Source organism: Talpa occidentalis, unplaced genomic scaffold (assembly GCF_014898055.3).
Source record: "Talpa occidentalis isolate TD23 unplaced genomic scaffold, MPIMG_talOcc4v2.1 talOcc4.11, whole genome shotgun sequence".
NCBI classification, from domain to species: Eukaryota; Metazoa; Chordata; class Mammalia; order Eulipotyphla; family Talpidae; genus Talpa; species Talpa occidentalis.
The window spans coordinates 31,896,373-31,918,642 of record NW_023601104.1 but is presented as its reverse complement, the minus strand read 5'-3'; the positions used below and the strand labels follow the sequence as shown (position 1 = coordinate 31,918,642).

General features: G+C 48.0%; 1 long non-coding RNA gene across 2 annotated transcripts in view; it reads right to left on the bottom strand.

Annotated features, from left to right (window-relative positions):
- The window catches only part of LOC119238776 (uncharacterized), a 174,511-nt gene extending 153,761 nt beyond the window's left edge, over positions 1-20,750 (bottom strand). For both annotated transcript variants that reach the window (XR_008549326.1, XR_005123658.2), the window contains exons 1-3: positions 20,333-20,750; positions 19,854-19,901; positions 5,991-6,144 (exon numbers count right to left, since the gene is read on the bottom strand). This is a non-coding gene — a long non-coding RNA (uncharacterized LOC119238776). The remainder of the gene's footprint in view (positions 1-5,990; positions 6,145-19,853; positions 19,902-20,332) is intronic.
- Positions 20,751-22,270: the final 1,520 nt, after the last annotated feature.

Here is a 22,270-nt window from a genome sequence, read left to right as displayed (position 1 = left end):
ATTCCAAGAATTTTGAGATTTTCCAGTTATTGTTTCTATAAATTTTTAGTTGATTTCATTATGATCAACTAATATACTTTTTATGACTTCAATTATTGTGATTGGTTAAGACTTGTTTTATGACCCATGACCTTGGTGAAGTTACTTGCACAATTCAAATTATTTTCTGCTAGAATGTTCTATAAGTGTCAATGAAATCCAGCAGACTTATGGCTCAATTCCTCTATATCCCTCCTATTTTATATCTTTCTTCTAATAATTACTGAAAGAAGAAAGTTGATGTTTTCAACAATGCTTGTGGGTTTTTCCATTCTCCTTTTGGGTCAATCAGTTTTTGCTGCAAACATTCTGAAGTGCTGTTATGAGATACAGACACATTTGGAATTATTATGACTTCTTGGTGAAATGAGCCTTTTATTACTATGGAATATTTCCCTTTATCCCTAGTAATTTTCTCTTCTCTGAAGTCTACTTTGTCTGATTTTAATATATTTTAATATATCCAACTTTGCTTTGATTGGTGTTTGCACGGTATAACATTTTTTTAATAGCTTTACAGATGCGTAATTCATTTATCATAAAAGCACCCATTTAAAGAGTACTGCTTGGGCCTCCCTGGTGGCACAAGGGGTTAAGACGCAACCTATGAAGCTATCTGCAGCCACTGCAGCATGAGTTCGATCCCCGGCCAGGGAGCTACCCACATGGTACAGAAGACCTCTCCTGACTTGCCCACTGCTCCCCTCAGCAGTGTTATTTCAGTCGATCTGCCTATTCTGTTCCCTGTTCTGTTCCCCAGAATTCTGGTGAATTCTCTCTCACACACACACCCCCACACACACCTCTGGCCTGTACTCCAGTTTTTGTATGCATAAATAAATAAATCTTTAAAAAAAATAAAGAGTACTGCTCAATACTCTTTCGTACCTGTATCTTAGTCTTTTAACCTCTACATCATCATATCAATATATTTACAAATAGCAGATAGTGACACCTTACTTCTTTAATCCATTTTAACCATTTCTATCTTTTCATTGGTATGTTTAGTATACTTATATTTCATGTAATTACGTTTGGATTTAGATTTGCCATTTTATGATTTATTTCCTTTTGTTCTCTCTGTTGTTTTTTTTTTTTGTTGTTGTTGTTGTTGTTCCTCTGTTTGTTTCCTTATTCCTGTAAGTTATTTAAACATTTTAATATTCCATTTTAATTTCTCTATTATATTTTTACTATAGCTCTTTGTATAATTCAGGAGGAATTATAATATACATACTTAATTTTTCACTGTCTACTTATAACCAGTACTTTACCACCTTAAGTGGAATGTAGAAATCTTACTACTTAGAGCAGTCCCCTCGCCCTCCTTTCTTTTTATCATAGCTGTCTTACATACTAGATCTATATTGAAAAGATCACATGTTGTTATAATTCTTGCTCTCAAGTGCCAGTTATACTTTAGAGAACTCAAGAGAAAACGAAGTCTGTTTACCCAGATATTTATCATTTCTGTTCATCCTTCATAACCAATGTTCCACCTTTCCCTACGGTATCATCTGAAAAATTTCCTTTGGTATTTATTTTAAAGCAGGTGGGCAGGAGAATTATGATATACATGGACATACATATATATAATTGATTATAGACAAACACACAATTGAGGTAGGCTAGGTATAGTTTGAAAGTTTCGATACATTTTCTACAGAATCTGGTTCTAATAGCAGTTAAGTTTTCAAAGTCTTTTGCTGCTCAAATGTGCCCTAGATATGCAACACCAGGTCTGGGACCTAAGCAGTGGGCTACCCCAAAGTACAGTTTTCAAAGCCTTTCATATTCAGTTTAGGAAAACAGTTTGGAAGCAATCCCAGAAATTCACTCTCTTATGCTCTCTTCTCTCCACAATCACACCAACACTTTCAGGCTCCCTGAGGCCTCTCTTTCCAGTTTCCCAGTCAGAAATATGAGACTTTGATTTCCCAGTTCTGCTATGCATGTCTTATGACTACATCTGTGTCCAGACTAAGCAGTAGGAAGAGAGAGAGGTGGGGAAAGGCAACAGGAATTTGCCCATGCTCTTGAGTTTGCAGTTCTTCTGGTAAAAGTTTTCTTTCCCTCAGAATTTTAGATACTAGTTGACTGATGCTGCCATTATCACCATTGCAAAATCATCTGAAGGATGCGATAAGGGTGAAAGAAAAAAAAAAAGAGAAAGAAACAGGAAAACCCACCCTCTCCCTCTGATGCTTAAGATCTTATTTCCTACTCTCCAACCAGAAACAATCTGAAAGAGTCTGCTGTCCTGAAGCTCTTTCAGCCTATACATATTGTATCCCTCCAGGTTTCAGGCTGCCTTAAGTCCAGGCTAAGTAATACTGAAGGAAAAAAAGGGAGAGAGAGGGCCTCCCTGGTAGTGCAAGGGGTTAAGCACTGCACTATGAAGCAATCTGCAGCCTCTGCAGCATGAGTTCGATCCCTGGTCGGCCAGGGACCAACCGACATGGCGAGGCAGACCTCTCCTCTCTCACCCACTGCTCACCGCAGCAGTGTATTTCAGTCAGTCTGCCTGTTCTGTTCCCCGCTCTGTCTCTGGTGAATCCTCTCACCACCCACATCTCTGGCCTGTACCCCAGGTTTATATGCATAAATAAATAAATCTTTAAAAAAAAGGGGGGGAGAGAAATTCAACCCTGTTCAATTGTGCTTTGAAATTTGTGATTCCTTCTCTGATTTATTGGTTATCATTTACTTTTCAAGTCTTCAGAGGGTTGGTCCATACATTCTGTCAGGGTGTATAATTGTATTCAGTAAGAGACAAGGTAGAATGTGTTTATTCCATCTTTCCCAGAACCAGTCCTTCATTTATTAGGTTTTAATGTCCATAATAGTTGTAATTTCTAGAAATTCTATTGGTTCTTTTACAAATTCATCTGGTCTGTTTTGATATTCCCTCATTCTTTTATCATACTTTCTTTCAATCACCTCTTAAATTTCTTTAAGTAAAACTCACATAATTATTTTATACCAATAACAGATAATTCTAATATCTTTTGTTGGTGTTCTTAGTCAGCAATGGTTTTTCTGCTGACTCTTGCTTCAGGTAGCTTAGTTTCTCTTCTGTTTAATGCTATGATTTGGGGGGTTTTTTGTTTGTTTGTTTTTGTTTTTTTAGTATGACCTTCTGTTCCTTGAAAGTTTATCTGTGAGAATTCCTTGAAGCCTATATTGAAGGTGTGTTCCTCCGGGAACATTTGCAATTACTTTATCTGGCATCTAGGGAATACTTTCAATTGAATTTTTAGGGTTTTGGGGGTGGAGAGGAGCACAGGGAGCAATACAGGCAGTATGAATTCTGGCACCAAACCCACTTCAAACTGGGCTTTTCCTAGAAATTCTCAGGGAAGACCATCTTTCCTCTATTCCAATCCTACTGAAAACAGAATCAGACAAGTCTTGTGGGCCTTTTTGTTTCCTAGTTTACTAGCCTTCTGGATTTAGGCTTTATATAGAGATCTTCTAATCTATTTCCCACCTTGCTTGGGCCCCAGGAATTATCTTCTATGCCACAAGCTATGTAGCCTGTTGAACACAGGCTTGGAATCACCAAGGATAGGCAGATATCCTTTAGGTAAATGCTGGCTCCAAAATACACTTACTTGGGTGGAGTCAAGAATTCTTGATGCTTCTAAACACTGACACTTCCCTTATTTTCTGTCATCTAAGTTATGTGTTACAAAATATTTTCAAAAAATTTATGCATCATTTTAGTGTTTAGTCCCAGGGGATATTTCTGTACACATCTACTAGAAATGGCATCTTTGACTTGTGACAGGGGAGATGATCCAGATCAGTTATTGTGATAGTTAATTAATTTAGTTTTATTCCTCTTACCTAATTTTACATTCACTTAAGAATAATAAACACAGCTCTGTCTACTATTTAAACACTACGAGGGCAAATTAGGACAATAAAAAAATAAAGAAAATCATCTCTTTGAAAAAAATAATAATTTCACATTTACTCTGCATTATATTCCCCCTCTCCCTTCTACTTTCCCTTTTTTGGTTTGGTCAAATTTCTCTGTTCTTTATTTCACGGGTCATAGGGGCACCATGACCATGGTCATAGGGGCTTATTTAGAAATTCTACTACACTTTTCAATTTTGCTGCTGGCTTTGCCTGTTCATACTTCCCCCCATCCTTTCAGAAGACCTTTAGAATACTTTTATTCTCTATTCTCCAAAACATCCTTTCCTCTACATGGATTTGCTAATTATTTCGACCAGCACTGCCTAAAAGAACTTTCTATAATGATGGACTTTACCAACGACGATGTGTAACTAAACACTTGAAAAGTGGCTAATGCAACTGAGGAACTGAATATTTTATTTTACCTTAATTAAAATTTAGGGTCTCCCTGGTGATGCAAGGGGTTAAGCACAGCACTATGAAGCAATCTGCAGCCTCTGCAATGTGAGTTCGATCCCCAGCTGGCCAGGGAGCTACCCACATGGCACAGCAGACCTCTCCTGACTCGCCCACTGCTCCCCTCAGCAGTGTATTTCAGTTGATCTGCCTGTTCTGCTTCCCACTCTGTCTCTGGTGAATCCTCTCACCACCACCCCCGCCCCCAGCCACCCCACCCCCCCGCACCTCTGGCCTGTACCCGAGCTCTTGTATGCATAAATAAATGTTTAAAAAAATAAATAAATTTAAAGAGCCACATGTGGTCACCATAGTGGATACTACAGACTTAGGTTATATCATTTCTTACTTTTAATAGGCTTTCTATAGTTCTTTAAGAATCACTACCTGAAACTATGAATGATTAATCACCCTGTTGTTGTTTATTTAGATTTAGCGATGTCTCCATTCTTTCTCCTATGTATACATCTAACTATATATATTTCATTGCATTCTGAGATCTTTCTTCAAATCTAGTTTTCATTCAGTCTGAGTATTTTCCTCAGTTCACAAGTGCCCCCAAGTTGCTTTGATGGAATTAATGGCATATTGACTGGGATGAAGGCTCCTTAGATCACAAATCTTTGCCCTAATGGTCTGCTGAAATTTTGTCGTCCAGAATTGCAGATGTAAGAATCAGTGCTAGTTTGATTCTCTTTGAATGCCACCTCTTTTTATCTGTATGAACCAACAAAATGTCCCCTTTATCCTTGTGTGGCAGATACAAATCTCAGGTTCCAAACTTAGGTACATGAGAAACAGAACTCTTTCCTTTATCTAGCTGAATTGTATTTCTATTTTGAACCCTCATTTCACCCAAATGCAAGACACCTAATCTTGTTCAAGGCTATACCTTACTTCTTGGGTTGGGGTAGGGATGATGTAGTGCTGAGGTGGGAGAGGGGGAGCATGAGCATGGTCATCTGCCATGCTGTCCTCCTCAAGATGTCTGGACATTGGTGCCCACCGACCACACATGGCCTCTCTCTGGGCCCCACCTCAGCCTCTCTGGGTTCTCCTGTCTTCTGTGCCTATCTGTGCCACACTGTAGTGGACATCACAAACACACTAAGTCCAGGCTGTGGAAAACCCTCTTAGACACTAGGGAAGCATTCTGCTACTCCAGGGAGCTCTGCACAGCTGTATAATGCCCATGAGCCAGGCTGTGCCACCAGGCAACCACTACAGTGGCTCCCACTCCAGTAGCTGTCTTGCTCCAAAATCTGCCTCAGGACAAGGTGGTCCAGAATCTGCCCACCTCCTTGGCCGCACCAGGTACCCAAGACCTCTGGATCCCCAGACCTAACTTCCTTTCCCTTCTCCTCCCTGTGAATGTCCTCCCTCACAGCTCATGGAACCTTTATTTAGTTTGTGGGTTGGGGGAATTCACACAGGAAGTGAATGGCAAACACTGGGCTGAAATCTAGCCGTCCAGACACCAAAGACAGGCTTTCCCTAAGCCTGCAGTGAGCACTCACTCAGCAGGATGTGTTCGGCCCTGCACAGAAGTCCCTAGGACAGGGACTTACCTGCCACTTCAATAAGGCGCTGAATGGATGAGGCTGGGGCCATCCAGGCAGAACGTCTGCAGTTCATCCCACTCTTCAGGTGTGGTTATGTGCGCACGGTGGGCGGGCATGATCACCGCTTGGCCCATGAGCCAGGGAACCATGGGGCGCGAGGCTGGAGAAGAGCAAAGGATAAGAGGTGAATGAGTGTGCCCTGGGCCTGTGCATAGCACCGTCCCATCGTGCTACACACCGTGCTCAGAGCTCTCATGCATTCCCTTACTGAATCTTCACATCACCTTTTGGGGGAACAAAAGAGAGATTATTCTTTGTTCCTCTTTTATAGATGGGGAATTGAGGCTTCACGAGATTGAGTAATTTGCCCAAGGTCACACACACCAAGGAGAAGCTTGATTCAAGTCAGCTCGAAAGCTGAGGTCCAATCCTCCACAACACACGGCCTCTCCCCCACCGGCCAGCCAGCTGCAAGCCACTTGGCAGATGAGGGAACCGAGGCCTGAAGAGAAGGAACTTGCTTGAGCTGGGGAAAGAGCTGGGCCCAAACCCAAGAGTACAGCGGGGTTATTTAACCGCAGGGCAGGGTACCTACCAGGGCGTCCCCGCTAAGGCAGGCAGAGGGCGGTGTTCCCGACCTGGGTGGCTGCCAGGGCTACACAGAGCGCGACCTGCCCCCGCAGCGGTCAGCATCTCGGGTGGGAAACCGCAGGGCCTCTCACCCAGGCAGCGCTGGGGTCAGGTGTTGCCAAGCGCCTCACCCAGATAAATCAGAGCTCGCTCCTTGCCTCGCACCTGCCCCACTGGGCAGGCGTCAAGGGAGCCGCGTCACCAGACCTGCGGGAGCCGCCCCAGGTGCTGAGCAGCTCCAAGGCTCCACCCCCACGTGGCTGGCAAGTGGCTCCTCCCCCTGAGCGTACTTGATTGGACCAGAGCAGACACCTGGCCCAGGCCAGACCAATCAGCTTCTTTCCCGGGTTTACAGAGCCCCCAAGGGCTCCTTCCCTCCTGCTGGGGGAAGGGAGGGGGAGGGGGAAGAAGGGGGAGGGGAAGGGGCGGGGCAAGAGTAAGAAAGGGGGAGGGGGAAGGAAGAGAGGAGGTGGGAAGAAGCGTCCTCCAGGTCAAGCTGCCGGGGCCGCCCAGCAAACCAGACCATCAGTGCAGGACTGAGAAGGCCCCTCAGACTTCTGAGCAAAGGCTTGTTAGTCATTTCTTTGCAGGTGCGCTCTGGGCCTTAAAGGCAAATCTACCTGCCTTGTCTTACATAAGGGGAAACTGAGGCTCAACCGAGCAGGCAATATGGTCAAGGTAAGGGAGGGAGGAAGCGGCAGCTCAACAGCTGAATGTGAGCAGATGGCTCTTAAACTGTAGTTTCAAAGTCAACAGAAGGTTGAGAAAGAGGCGCCCCAATGCCGCACACACCTAGAGGCATTCACAACACCTCTTCCAGAAAGAGTTATTCCACCATCTGTTACAACACCTGTCTCCCCACCATTAGGCACAGCACCAGGCTCTGTGCCTGCAGAGGTGACACTTCCTACAGGCTCCTTCCAGTCAGAGACTGAGCATTGTGGGAACATAAGGGAAACCCATTCCTGCGAGAGGCAAGACTCCTCTGACAGGCACTTTGTCTTGAGAAACACCACGCCCCACCTCCAAATTGGCTTGCCAGAACTTTCTTCGAATTGTTCTACAATCAAATATGCTTCCTCTCAACCTGCCATCCTCACTTCCCTCTCTCTTTCACACGTTCAGGTCAGTGTTATAAATGATGCTCTCCCAGCCTCCCATGGCTTCCCCCACCCCATTTTCCCTCACATATATGTGCCCTAATAACATCTAATCCTGTCTTGGTATCATTTCTCAGAGAATTTCAATAATCCAGGTCCTTACCCTGCAGGCCATCCTGGCAGTGGGACCACATTCATGGACCACATACCAATTAGGATTGTGAGCCAGCAGCTTCCAGGCCTCACCATGCTCAGGACTCATTACTCCCTAACACCCAAAGTCAGGGAATCACCCCTCCTGGGACCTAAGTACCACTTCCCTCTTCAGCCCCCCAGAACCATTCCCCTCTCAGACAATCCCAGCTCTGGGACTCTTTCCACATGCAGAGGTGAACCTGTGGGCCTGAAGTAGACTGGAAGTCTAAGAGAAAGGGATCATTGTTCACTTATGTCTGAATTTTATCATACAGGAATTTACCATGCACCTACTGTATGCAAGGTGAAATGACAGCAGTGTATTCCAGAAACTGCATAGGATTTGCATATGCTTGGAAAGTGGCACTGACTGAAAGCATTTGTACTCAGAGCTGGGGAACCCAGAACAAAGGACTTAGTCTCTCTGATTCCATTTTCTCATCTATAAATGGACTGTGTGAGAATTTCACGTTATAGAGCACAATAGCCAACTTCGACAAATAGGCAGGAATATTATTACAGTTCACCCAAGTAGAAAAATCCAGAAGGTCTTATGGGAGGAGGTACCTTTTAGCCAAATTTTGAGAGAGGCTGGAGAGAAAATAAGAGACTCTGGGGAAGAGAACAAGGATGAGCAGAGGTTACAAGATGAGTAAGGATGGAGAGTTCACCTGGAATAGGACACACAAGAAAAGTGAAAAATTATGCCATGGGAAATCAAAGAAGGAATCAACTTCCTGCCCTGGCCAGGAGTTTGATATTTACCCTGTTCAGCAGAGAGGTGACAAGGATTAGATCTTTTGGGCAAAGAAGTAATGCTCTCAACATGTATTAGCAAGATCGGTGACCCAGGGAATTTGCAAAGCTGGAAGTTCCAAACCAGGCCCAAGAAAAGTTTTATCAGTCTCTGCCTTTGTTTTAAAAATGGCCCTACCTCCCTGTCTGCATTTTCACCGGGGCTGTGAATTAGGGAAGCTCTGCATTCTATGTGTTATGAACCAGTATGCATCCCCTGCACACCACCCCCAAGAAACACACACACACACACACTCACTCACTCACTCACTCAGGGGGCCATTCAGGAAGCATGATCTGCATGGCAAATATTGGCCACCAGATGGCACCTTCGACAGGCCAGCAAAGAGCAAGTATGAGACATGGTAAGAATCCCTCCCAAGCAGGAGCCTGAGTGAAAAGTTCACCTGCCTATCTTACATGTGGGGAAACCAAGTCAGAGGGCGGGCTAATTTGGCCAAGGGGAGAGGGAGAGGGATTGGTCACCTCAACATTAATATGGGGCAGATGGCTCTTAAGTGGAATTTGAAAGTGGACAGTACTAAAAGGTGAGAAAGCACCCTCACACGAACACACATGTAAATCTTCACAAACCACTGCTCCAGAAAGGGCTCTTCTCATCGCCTGTCACATTTCCTGCCTTCCCATCATGAGGGGGTCTCTCAGGCTAAAATACAACCTGTGCGGCAATCTCCATGTGGGCCCTGAGGTGGGAGGTCTGCAGTGGATACTGGGGGTCCTGGTTACAGCTCTGGGAAGCCCACTGAGGCTAGGAGCAAAGCAGGCTGCCTCCTTTTCCCAGGAAGTTGACCCTAATCTCCCCCAGTCTTGGAAGGTCCCTCTCTGCATCTCCTGGTAATGAAGTCCCAGTCATCTTTAACCTCCTGTGTAACTCCCCCTAGAAACTTCTATATGTCTCTTTCGCTGTGTTCTCCACAGTGCACTGAGCCCACCCTGGCTGCCTCTGCCCACCCTGATTCAGATGAGTCCCTATTCCCAGCGTCCTCAGCCTGAGTCTCAGGGAGCCCCTCAAGGGCACGGACCACTGCCTGGCCCAGGGCCTGGCCCCCTAGGTGCCACTTGCTCTTCGATGGGAAGAGACAACATGATCCCAGAGAATTAGGGCTGAAATCAGGACATCTATGGTCTAGTTCCAACAGTGCCACCCATCAGTATGGGTAAGTCCTTCCCACCCTCCCCGGTCTTCCTCCACCTCTTCTGCCCCGTGAGAGGAAAGACCTAGATACCTCTGGGATGGCTTCTAATTCCTATGTGCTGAGCGTGAACTGTAGTTTACAACTAGCCTTTGGAGAAACGTCAGGTCCTATTAGAAAAGTCCCAAGACCTGGAGTGTGGCGCTTCCACCACAGTGGAACTGCAATCTCCCATTCCTGGACTGTTCTCTGTAAACATCAGGGGGCAGGAGCTCCTCAGCGTGTAGGAAAGAGAGGGTTAAACAGAAGTGTTTGGACCAGTGCAGCAATGAGGCAGCCGTTCAGACAATGCTCTCAAATGCACACCTCAACGAGTAGAGGTTCCCCTTCCAAGCATCATTCATTTGCATTTTCTTTCCTTAGAATATCGATTCTAATGATAGGCTTTGAATGATAACAGAAAACAGCGAAGATTTTGGAGAACTTTCAGGAGCCCTCAAATTTGACTTGTCAAATTCTATGCCTCAGGCTGGCTTGGTCTTTAAGACTCCAAACCCCCTGCTGCCCAAGCCCCCAACTCTTATGGGCCTTCTTGGGCTCCTCCCTTTTGGCAGAAGCACCAGGTGCCATGGTTATGTTTTTAAAAACAAACACAAGGCAGGCTGTGGTAACTTGAAATGTTTTCCAGCCTGTGTGTGCAAGAGGCTGCGTTGAAGAAGTGGGACCTGGGGAGACCTGCCAGCCTCTGCTTGGGTGTCTGCATTTGGGCAGCCTCGGGGAGAAGAGTTGGAGGCAAATGGAGCTGAATGGCTCACCACCGTGGGACACAGGGCTCACAGATCCTAAATTCTTCCTCTTCCTGCTCCTCTTTTTCACCTCCTCTTCCCATCAAGCATGCTGATATTTTTAGGAGGGTGGGACAGCCAGTAGGCATGTGTGGGGCACTGACCTTGCAGTCAGAAGGTTCAAGCTGACTTCCACCCAGACAAGTCACTTAGCTTTCCTGGATCTCAATTGCCCCATTGGTGAAAGAGGGACAAGCATTGTGGCCCCACCAAGCACACCAGAACTCCCAGGATCCTTCCCGCTTCCAAGCCTTTGCACATGCTCGTCCCCTGCCTGGACTGCCCTCTCCTCAGTTTTCCAGGGGAAACACCTGTCATCCCAGCTTTCAGCCAAGGGAGCACCCCAGCCAACTTGGCTCACTTTGTCACCCACCATTTGAGCTTGGTTCAGGGATAGAAGTGGAGCACCCTCTCTGATGCCACCACAAAATAGCCCTAAGCAGAGATGTTCAGTACAATGTTATTTACAATAGGATAAAATTAAAATTTAAAGATCTACAATTAGGAAATAATGTAATAATAATGATGGCGATGCCTAACACTCCTCCAGGTGCTTACGACACATATAACCACAATTAACCCTCACAAGGAATTTAGGCCTTTGGGAGAAACTCATTATTTTCATTTTACAGATGAGGAAACTAAGGCATAGAGAGGTTAAGTGGTGGGGTTAGGATATGATAAATTTATTTTATGGACTAGTAGATGATCATTTAAAGTTATGATGACATGCTGAAACTTAATATAAGAAAATATGTACGTTATCATGCTAAGGGGTGTGTGTATAGGAACATAGGTATAAAATAGAATGTATGAAAACAAGGAAAGTTGAATGAGGATATACCAAAAGCAGATTAGTTTGAGCAATGGGTTCTTTCTGTTTTTTTCTTTATACTCCTCAATTCATTCATTCATACTCCTTCATCACTGTCTGACTCATCAGAAGCAAGCATGTGGGGAAGACAGAGATAATGAGACCTATTTCTGGCCCTCACTGAACTCAGACTGGGAGACAGGATGCAGGAAGGGAGTCACTAGATGACTGGAGAGGGATCAGAGACAGAAAGGCTGCGGGAAGGTGTCCAGGATCAGTGCACGGTAGTGGCCCCCCCTCAGGCTAATCCTGCTCACGTGGTGTCCCCAGTGACAAGTGGCTTTAGATTGCTGGATGAAGAATGCAGGAGTGAATGAACAAAAAAGAAAGAAGACAAATGACCCACTGGGGGAAACACCTGAGTCTTTATCACAGAGATCAATGTCTCTAATTCACAGAGTTTCTAAAAATAGAGAACAAAAATACCAACAACCTAGAAAAATGGGCCAAAAATATTAACAGACAACTCACAAAAAAAGAAACGACTAGGACGTCTCTGGTGGCGCAGGGGTTAAAGACACAGCATTATCAAGCTGTGTCAGCTGTGCCAGCCACTACAGCACCAGTTGGATCCCAGGCACCGGCCAGGGAGCAACCCACATGGCACAGAGGACCTCTCCTGACCTGGCCCGCTGCTCCCCTCAGCAGTGTACTTCAGTCAATCTGACTGTTCTGTTCCCGACTCTCTCTGGTGAATCCTTTCACCACCACCCCCACACCTCTGGCCTGTACCCCAGTTCTTGTATGCATAAATAAATAAATCTAAAAAAAAAAAAAAGAAATGACTAGCTTTAGCCATATGAAAAGGTGATTAACATCGCTCAAATAAAAGAAATGTAAATTCAAACAACTGAGATACCATATTCCACCTATCAGATTGGCAAAAGTCCAAAAGTTTGGCAACACGTTCTGCTGGGAGGATGAAGAGAAACGAACGCTCGCCCACGGAGTAGCTGATGGGAATGAAAATGGTGCAATCCCTTTGCAGAGGAATTTGGCAAAAGCCAGCCAAATTGCATGTGTATTCAACCTGTGACTCAGGAATCCCACTGCTGGGAATCTATCCCAGCAGGTACAAAAATATAAGTGCGGGGCTCTTTTTTCTCCTTTTGCAACTCTGTAACAGCAAAAGATTGGAAACAAAGAATGCTTTGGTCAGCAGGAGTTCCTGAGGAGTAGCACAGTGACTGACTCTGGCCGCAGGCGAGATGGTGGGGCAAGACACAGGGCGCCATGAATAAGGCAGGTGGAGGACTGTGTGGCTGTAAACACTTATCAAAGAAAAGGAGGGATGGGCCCAAGGGGCATATACACGTACATTTTATGTTACGTAAAGCATGATTTTTAAAATTAATAGTTATGGGGTGCAGGTTGGGGGAAAGGGACATAAAAGTAAGGCCTTTCCGAAAATGTTTTATCAATGATAGATTTCGGAACCCTAAGTAAAAATTTAAACAAATAGGGCCTCCCCGGTGGCGCAGCGGTTGAGCGCTGGGTTGCGAAGCTGCCCGCAGCCTCTACAGCGCCGGTTCGATCCCCGGCTGCTCCCCAGCCCCCGGAGGAGGGTCCCACATGGCGCGCAGACCTCTCCTGCCGCCCGCTGCTCCCCTCAGCAGTGTACTTCGGTCCTTCTGCCTGCTCTGCTCCCCGCTCTGGCTCTGGTGAGTTCTCTCACCCTCCTGCGCTTCTGAGTGTGCCCAGTGCTTGTATAAATAAATAAATAAATCCTTAAAAAAAAATTTAAATAAATACGGGAAAACCAAGAGCAATAGGAAGCAAACAAATCATTGCAATGAGTTAGTGATAAAACCATAGAGAACAATTCCAAATGACTTCCAAATAAACAGATCCATAAACCATTCCAACCTGTCGGCCTTACTTATACCCTTGTGCAAACCAACACATCAGAACAAAATTATGACATCCATAAGACAATCAGGCAAATGTGAGCACTGATATTTGAGGATATTCACCATGATAATGGCACACACTTCAGGGGTGATAAGACCAATGTGGATTGGGAGAGGATGAGGGAAAGGATCCTTCTCTGTTAGACATAATATTGAGTGGTAACGAATGAAATGATGGGGCACCTGGACTTTGCTTAAAAATAATTTGGCATTGTGGGGAGAAGGGGGAAGCAAGATGACCCATAAAGAGTAATTACAAAGCCCAGAGTCCCCTTTCTAGCACTCGCTGCCAGAGTCTTCCTTCTGAGGGCCTAGTCTCAGCACGTGGTAGCCATGGGGAACACGGTCCCTTCCCTGGAGGACCCATAGTCTAATTTAATGGGGAACACAGACCTCAGATTAGTGGAAACCCACACTCATTCTTGTGGTTCTCCAACTTGACAACCTCCCCAACTGGTTGAGCCTCTAAAATAACCTATTTTCTTAAACACGGAGTTTTCAGAAGGCACTGTGCTTTATTGCTAAATATGTGGAACAAGGAAGGACAAGGCGGGTTCAAACTTGTGAGGAGAAGGCCCAGGTGGCAAGTGAGAAAAGTACTGGATTAAAAAGAGAGAAAACTTTAAAAAAACAAACTTCCAATTGCCCCAACAGGGTGATGTAATGTCATCAGAAGACTGTAGGGGGTGCTGGAGGAATATAAGCCTCTGTGGGCTGATCAAGGGAGAAACTCAAGTCTTGGGGAAGATTCCAGAAGTTAAAAAACACAGTCACCCTAGGGGCATGTGTGGCATTTCACCTGTAAAAGCCTAGTGGTCGCCATTCCCTCCTCCTGTGGTGATTAGCAAGCTCAAGTGTGATCACGTAGCTGGAACAAGGCACAGGAGTTATTTGTAATACAGGATGCCTGAAGCCACATCACCAGAAGGCGTTGGGTCAGTAGACATCTTGCTGGGCTGAGCCAGTTCTTAGAGTGAGTGGCAGGAGCACTGGAGTCAGAGAATGATGATTTCAGTTCTGTCTCTGCCACTATGGAGCTGTGTGGCCTTGGGCATGTCACTGCACCTCTCTGAGCACCAGTTTCCATACCTATAAAATGATGTAGCCTCTCACTTAGTTATTGTAAGGACTAAATGAGAAAAATGTGTTGATGTTCTGGTACCCATCCAGCCCAGCCCACTGGAGGGCCTCAGTGAGGGAAAGTGAGGGGGATAGGAGGGTGAGCTGACCTCCCAATGTCACAGGGACGCGAGTGGGAGGACTTCAGGCTTCAGAAGGCTCTGACTGGCAGAGGGGCTGGAATGGGACTATGTCAGCAGAATTGGGACTGCTGAGGAGGGACCTCAAAAACCATGGTGACACCGGGACACCAATGCTAAATATTTGACCTTGGACTCATGTCCTGGTTGTGGTGCCCACAAACTAGGGGACCCTACTCAAGTGTCTTTATTCCCTGCACTTCATCTTCTGTAAGGTGGAGGTACTATGCCTGCATCATGGGCTTCAATGTGTCTGTGTGGCTAGGTCAGACATGAACGTGGTGCTGGCAGCCTCCTCCAAGTCCAGCTTTGCCCCTCAGCTCCTTCCATCTCAGGGACTAGGGGGGCAGAATCTGAAACGAAGGTGGGGAGACAGAAGCACTGCCTAGAAAACTGGTTGGTTTCTTAGCCCAGAGAGAGAAAGGGGCCTATCCAGAGGCGCCCCGCAAACAGGCAAGCCAGGCTGCTTCCTGGAGGGGGTAGCCTTTGGGAAACAAAGAGCCTTCCTCACTGATTTTTACGGATCTTATGTCTAAATCAGTGTCCCTGTACCTCACTCTGACTTCCCGTGGGCTCCCACCTTTACTGGGCACCTGCATTTCCCGAGTTCCCAGGTGGATTTTGAGGCCCAGGGAGTCTCTGGGGCAGACACTGGGGGGCAGAGAGAGGAGACTGTGGACTACTGTGTGCTCTGGGGAGAAGGCAGGGGCTTCCAACCGGGAGGCAACGCCAGCGTTCTCAGAACCCAGTCTGAGGAGCATCACACTAGGAGAGAGGCAGACAGGAGTGTGGGAGAGAGGAGGCCTGGGAGACTTTTGTCCCAGGGAGGAAAAAGAAAGCTAGAAAGCTTTAGGAGAGATCATCCCAAGACCTGGAAACTAACAACACAGCACTGGGCTCTGTGGGATCTGGGTCCCGTCTCTCTTAACAGCTGCTTAAGATCTTTGGGCAAATTCCTGCTGGTTCCAGATTCAAAATCTATTAGGGTTAGTGATATACACTGACATGGTTATGGACGAAATATGATATCTGGGATTTGCTTCAAAACACTTCAATTGGGGCCTCCCTGGTGGCGCAAGGGGTTAAGACGCAACCAGAGAAACGATCCGAAACCTCTGCAGCACATGTTCGATCCCCAGCCAGCCAGGGAGCAACCCACATGGCACAGCGACCTCTTCTGACTCGCCCGCTGCTCCCCTCAGCAGTGTACTTAGGTCAATCTGCCTGTTCTGTTCCCCACTCTGTCTCTGGGGATTCCTGTCACACCGCCCCCCCACCCCCATGCCTCTGGCCTGTACCCAGCTCCTGTATGCATAAATAAATAAATCTTAAAAAAAAAAAAAACTTCACTTGCCAGGAGGGGTGAAGGGTTCCCATGAAACAAAATTGACCAGGAGCTGATGATGTTGGCAGAGATGATGGGGACATGGGAACATGGGAGTTCCTTGTACATTCTCTCAGCTTTTGTCCATGTTTGACATTTTCCATAATAAAAGTTTCATAAGTTCAGAATCAACCATTACTCTCTAGCTCCACGCTCACTGCCCGGTGCTCTGGAGGCAATAACATCACAGATCTGCTGACTTAGGTCCCTGGTCCCCTTCTCAACACAGCCGCCAGAGGGAGCCTGCTGCAACATGCGACCCCAGCTCAATCCCTTCCCTGGTCCCATCGCAGACTACCAGGCCCCATCCCACCTCCAAATCCATATTCCGTCTCCCAGTGTCACCCCAGCCACAACGGCCTGCCTCTTCAGGCTCCACAGCCTCCCCCATGATCCCCGGGGCCCTATGTGCTGGGGGGGAGATCTGATTTGACCAGACCTCACCCACCCCTATGATACTCAGACACTGCAGTCTTGCATGGAGCATAATTATACTTTTTAAAAAGTTATTTGTTCATCTGAAATTCAAACCCAACTGTGTGCCTTGTAATGTGTCTGCCAACCCTACCCCTAAAAGACCATGAACTCCTACCAAAAGAACCATGTCGTCATCTTAATGTCCACAGTGCCCGGCAGACAGTTGTAAAAATCCACCCTCTGGGCTGATTCAGCTCCCTGCCCAGTTGCAAGGATTTCAGACCCATGAGTTTCAACAGCAATATACTTTTTATATTGCACAACCTGCCCGACCATACATGGCAGCCCTGCAGGAGGCCAGGAAAGCAGGTGCCTCCTGAATGAGAGCGCCTGAACCCTGCCCTGCTGGCTCCTTCTCTCCTCAAGAGTGGGCAGGAGCTGGGAATGAGTGGACATGCCAAGGCCTTGGCTGGTAGCTTTTGGACTCAGAGCCATCTGGGATGGGTCCGAATCCTTGCAATGCCCCGTGGTGGTGGGCAGCAGGGCCCCATGCCAGGCGCCAGCTGCCCCCATGGCCTAAGAATGCCCACTCAAGCCATTCCAAGTAAACATTTGACCAGCCCGGCCCCAGCCCTCATCCCACGCCAACACTTGGCCCTTGTTCCTGGACAGGCCCCTCTGTGTCCCGTACTTTGTGGCTGACATTTCAGCCAGGCCCTGGAGGGGCTGGGATGACCCTGTGCCCCATCTCCATTCTCAGACAGGCCCCAGGAGGGTGGTCCTGGCGGCAATGGGCACTGGGCGGAGGAGTCCCAGCAGACGGACTGTCGCCAGACCAGTCACCAGGCCAGACCAGCCATCCCTCTGAAAGCCCCCACGTGGGCCTCAGGCCTGCAGAGCCCAGGGATGTGATGGTGGAACCATGGGGCCTGCTGACTCGGCTGCTTTGTTCCAAGCCTGGAGTGGTCTGAGCATGGTGAGGACTGTGGCTCCTTCTTTTCTGAGAAGTCACAGATAACGCCGGCGACAGGGCCTGATAAAGCGTCTGTCAGGGCTCCCTCCCAGCTGTTCTCGCTGGCCCCAAAGCCCCTGCAGTCCCAGCCAGCCTCCAGCAGTCAGCCCCTCCTGGGGTCTTCATCCTGCTGAGGAACAACCTGGCAGATCTCTCCCCACCCATATCTTCAGTCTGGATCTCTAAGTCCCTAAGGCCTCTGGGCCCAAAGGCAGAATAAAAGAAACCTCTGATTTACTCCCATGAGGAGAACACAGCAATGTGCAGGAATGTGCCTCCGTCCACAGAATTCCGGACTGTAGCTCCTAGGAAGTTGGGGGCTGGGGTAGGAGGCTAAATCTCTTCCTAGAGCCCCTCAAATAATATCCCAAGTCACTTCTTTCATGTCACACAAGAGTCCACTCACACCCTCTACTGATAGGATTTCAGGGGACACAAGGACACTATGACATGACCACAGGTGCTCTCAGGCAGGGAGGGCTAGATGAGCCTCCTTGCCCTGGCCTGACTGAGTCCTCACCTCAGGTCAACAGAGGGGCTTGGTTCGAAGTAGGAGGTATATGAGGGGATACCAGGCAGGTCTGAGGGTGTTGGGAGCCTGGGGTGGGAATCTGTCAACAGGCTGGAGAACTGAGACCTGAAATGCCCACAAGCACAGAGCATTCTGTCTGAAAACGGGGCACAGGCCCTGCCTGTGGGAAAAGCCAGTCTTCTGGGAAAGTCAACAAGGCCAGAAAACAGGCATTTCTGAAACCAGCCTCAATGCCCTGAGCATGGTTCAGGTGAGCAGGTGCAGGCTGCAGACACTGCCAGACCAGATGCCCCTGAGAGCAGCAACCCTCTCCCCAGGAGGGTGTAGGGAGTTGTCTCCCAGCCTAACCACACAGAGAGCATGGGCTCCAGGTGTGAGGCTGCCTGCCCTGGGTGACTAACCTGAAGGAAGCCTTATGTGTAGTCGACAGCACAAGTTGGAGGCTCTGGGCATGGAGTGAGTGCCAGCCTCTCCCTGCTGTGAGACTCAGGGCAGGTCACCAGCCCTCTCTGAAGATTGGGCTGAAGGCTCTTAGGGCCTCCTGGGGATTGGAGCCCCAGGGGAGCACCCTAGTCCAAGAACCGGTGTGCTTGAGGGAGAAGGCATGGGCTGACCACCCCCCACCCGCCCAGGAAGGAAGACTGGCTCGCCTAGCTCCAGTCCCCTGCAGGGACCCCACATAGCTTCACAGGTGAGTGTCTGGCTCATAAAGGGAAGGGACTATGCTCTCAAATGCCGAGGCTTCAAAAGAAGCCCCCCATCCCCACCCCACCCCCGCCCTCCAGCAGCTCCCCCTGAAATCTCGGTGGTCCTCTCCGCCACACACGTACCCAGAAGGCACCCTTCCTCCCCTGACACTCCCACTCGGGTCCTGGCAAGCAGTCCTTGTTCATTCATCTATCTTTCCCTTAAACATCGATTATTACAACTCCACGCCAGGCACCGGGGGCCCGCTGGCAGATAAAGTAGACACAGCCTCTGCCCTCACATGGCTCGCCATCTTGTGAGCAACAGTAGACCGGAGCCAGCCACACCAGTGAATAGATAAGTCCAGTGAGAGATAAGACAGAAAAACAACAGCATGAAGGTGTCCAAGGCAGCTGGGAAAGGGCCTTCTGGGGCCCCGAAGGCAGGTGAGAAAGGAGAGATCAGCTCCTGCGCTGTGCTGGATCACATCCCTCCCTGGACACCCCTCGGGTCACCCCCCACCTACCACCGTGCCAGGATGGGTTCAAACCAGGACCACATGGTATGAAACAGGGACAGTCTATGACATTTCTGTGGGTAGCAAAAGAAGGACTGACCCAAGGACAGGTGGATCCAGGCTGCGGCCTGGAGGCAGGAGGGACCGGTATGCTGAGTTAACCGGGGTAGTGACTGGCAGAGCAGCTCAGTCCTCATGCCGCGTTGATAATAAAAGTACTCTCCCCTTTAAAAGTACAGAGCAAAAGGGGGACACAGACACCCAACCTTTGCTCTGGAGGGGTCTTGCCCCCATGAGAGTAAGGGGAAAGCTTGGCCAGTCACCTAGGGAGCCCTGGCCTTCACCCTCTCATCCTCTCACTTGCCCATGGCCTCACCCCACGCTCATGTGTGGCCTTGGGGAAGTCGCTCCCCTTTCTAGGCTTTGAACAGAGACAAGACAGGACAGGAGGGCAGAAGTGGTACCGTTGTGCCCAGTCAGTTGACCCTGGGAACATCTGGGATGTGGGCCAATGGGAGTTTGGAAGAGGGATGGAATGGGGGTATTCTGTTCTCTTACCAGATGAACGTGGGATTCTCAAGGCCCTCTCTGGGGAATCTTATCCATCTGCAAAGGGAGGGGGTGCTCTTAACACCATCTCCAAGGCCCCAGGAAGGCTAAACACTCCCCACTGCAGAGTTTCCATTCCATACCCGACCTGGGCACCTGAGCACTAGTGAGATGATATATTAAGTAATAACAAAGACTATAATTTTTTCATCACAAAGCAAAGCAAAAGAAAAAAAAAAAAAAGCCAGAAAACAAAAACAAAAAGACCCACACCCTGTCTGCCCCTCAGTTCTACTGATGCTCGGTCGGGACGGGAGAAGCGAGGCAGGAGCCCGGGTGCTAGAGGACAGCCCTTGTCCCTCAGAGGGGCACTGGGCCAGCAGAGAATGCTGCCGAGTCCCTACGCTGAGACAGGCATGGGCGCATGTTCCCGCCACTAGCTCTCTAGGCAGTATACTTTTTGCTCCCTTTTCACTGAAGGACAATACCATTGACCTTGAATAACGTGGGTTGAAGTGCACCGTCACTTGTATGAGGACAGACACCGCACAGAGTCCACACAGAAGATGACTCAACGGAGTTGAGGGCGTCTGAGCCAGGGTCAGGAAGGAAAGACACCGTAGAAGCTGCCAGAACACAAAATGACAGTGGACAACCTGGCATGGGGGTCGGGTTATTTGTGAATGCTTTTGACCTCTCTCACAAAACAGACCATTTATGATGCAGGCACTGAAACGAAAGCAAATGGTGGAAGGATTGGTATCATACACAACATTTTCAGAAAAATGAAAAAACGTGAAAGTTAACCCAAGTCACTCGGGATCAGCAGAAATGATGATAAATTTCCAGAAAGTGACACAGAGTCACTTTCTGAGAGAGGGCCTGAGAGAGGGCCCTCCCCCTGCCTCCCCGGCCACCCCCTCCAAATTCCATCTCTTCCCCGCCCCCGAGGCAGCAAGACCAAGCCCCCTCTTCCTCCTCCTCAGCCTGCTTTTAGAGAGGACCACTGAAGAGGGTGGAGACCACTGAGCCTCCCCTCCACTTCGTGACTGGCAAATACAAATCTGTATGCCCTGGCTGATAGGTCACCTGTAAGGCTTCCAATCCACAGCAGTCTATTAGTAGTTAAGTTTGGGGAGAGTCCAAAGTTATACTTAGATTTTTAACTGTGTGGGTGTCAGCATCCGTAGCCCCCATGTGGTTCCAGAGTCAACTGAATACCTACAGCATGTCACACACGAATCTCAAATTGTTCATGAAACTCAAATTTGAAGAACTTTTAAATGCATATGAACCCGTGTGACACCAACCAGGTCAGGATGTACAACACTTCCAACAAGCCCCCTCCTGGCTGATGCTCCCCAAAAGTAACCACTATCCTGGGCTCTTTCACCACAGACTAACTTTACCTGTCCGTGAACTTCACACCAACAGAATAACGTACCTGTTCTCTGTGTTTAGTTTCTTTCACTTAACAAAATGTCAGATTTGCCCACCTTGCTGTGTCTGTCAGCAGTTTTATGATGCTTCATTCATGTGGCTACCCGGCCATTGTTCTGCTGATGGATAGCAGAGTAGATTCCAGTTGGGGGCTAATGCGGCCACCCCCCAGGAACACCTAATTTGTGCCTTTTGAACATGTACATTCACTCCCTTGGGTACATACCTAGAATGTATCTGACAGGCCAGAGGCTGGTATACAGTTAACCATCATAACTTTTTAGGCAGTAGGTATCTTTAGACCCATTTTACAGATATGGAGATTGAGGCCCAGCTCATCCAAGCTCAAGCAGGTACTGTGTAGTGGAACCTCGCCTGGAATCCAGAGACTTCTCTCTCCAAGTCTTTTCAGAAGAGGACAGCTTCCCCACCATCTTTTGATCCTGCTTTGTAGAACAGGAGAGGAGTGGCAAGGGTAGAGGGAGACAGAGGATGGTTCTGACAGCTGGCTTTGTATGAGGCTCCTCCGGATGTCCAGGCTGCCTGGAAAGGCACCGCTCCAGCCTGAGGCATACACAGAATAAGTGGGGTAACTTGAAGCCACAAAGGACACCCACAATCAGCCCCTTCAGTCTTGTTTCCTCCCGTTCCCTCCCTACTCACTCCAACCACATTGCTTTCCTTGCTAGCCCCTGAAATTGTCAAGCATTTCCTGCCTCATGGTCTTTCCACATTCAACCCTTCTTTCAGAACTTCCCCTTCCCCAGACACCCATTTGGCAAAACCCCTACTGGTCGTGGGCTCTGCTCAATGACCTAGTCTGAAAGAACACTTCCATTTAGCCTTCCAGTGCTGTCCCTCACCTTCGTCTCTCCAGCTGACTTAATAGTCTTTGCATAGCTGGTTATTGTCTGTTCCCAACCTAAAATGTGAACTTCAGAGGGCCAGGTCTCCCCACCATGCCTGTTGCCCTACCTCTAATGTGG